Below are 1145 nucleotides of genomic sequence, written 5' to 3'. Positions count from 1 at the left end.
TGATCTAACCAACCGACCAATCAGATCGGCCTTTCTTACCCGGGTCATTCTTCCCTCATTGCTAGATCGTCCATCGAGGCCTTTATCCAGCTTTTATTTGAGAATTTACAGTATCCCACGTCCCATTCTGGCAAACCCACTCATTCATTGTTTACACACACACACACACACACACACACACACACACACAGCCACACACATACTCATGCCACTTATAGTTGCTTGATTGATATGTAGGAGGAAGTACAAAATAACAGCAAGAAGAACAGGCCACACGAAGGTAGAGAAATACTAAATACTTCAGATTCAAGCCCCTGAACGTCCAGCAGAAACCCGAACACCGCCCATGAAACCCGACAGCTGAGGCGAGCGAGGGGCCGGCGGCGTCCGCCCCGGACTATCAGACCCTGAATGCATCACGCCGTCTCGGGACCCTGGCGTGCTGTTCTCTGAGATAGGCTATGGCTTTGGCTCCGGTGAGAGCAGGAGAGGGGGCGCCGTCGTGGGAGATCTCGGCTCCAAAAACCCAGCGACGACCCGAACGTCGTTCCTCGCCTCGCGTTGTTTGTCGCTCGTCCGTCTTTTACACCGTCGTCATTTTAGAAAAATAGAAATCAGGAAAAAACGTTGTTTACAAAAATAAACCCCCAAAAAAACTTCGTCCAAAGTCTAAAATCCACACGACAACGTCACACGACTGGACTGTTATTGCACGGCGATGGGACGTCTTCTTCCGAAACGAAGAAAAACACTGACACGATTTGTAGAAAAACGTAAATAAATTTAACAAAAAAAAAAACACGTTGAAGGACGTCGAAACGATCGAACGTTGCATGTTCTCTGTACTCGGTTCTTTTGTACGTCTGTTTTTTTTTTTTTATCCAGAGAGACAAAACGAGAGCCGCTGGCCCTCCTACATCAGGCGGGTAAATCCTCTGAGTCCTGCACCACAGAAGAAGAACTGAAGAAGAACTGAAGAAGAACTGAAGAAGAAAAGCGAAAGCTTCAGAAGTATCACCGGTGAGTTCTTGATTGAAGGCACAGAGATCCAATAAAAGGGTGTTGGGTGCTGTTTTTGTGGAGTGCAGCAGCAGGTGTGTGTGTGTGTGTGTGTGTGTGTGTGTGTGTGTGTGTGTGTGTGTGTG

Source organism: Etheostoma cragini, chromosome 23 (assembly GCF_013103735.1).
Source record: "Etheostoma cragini isolate CJK2018 chromosome 23, CSU_Ecrag_1.0, whole genome shotgun sequence".
Lineage (NCBI taxonomy): Eukaryota > Metazoa > Chordata > Actinopteri > Perciformes > Percidae > Etheostoma > Etheostoma cragini.
The sequence above is the reverse complement of the archived record's forward strand: the minus strand, read 5'-3'. Positions refer to the sequence as shown.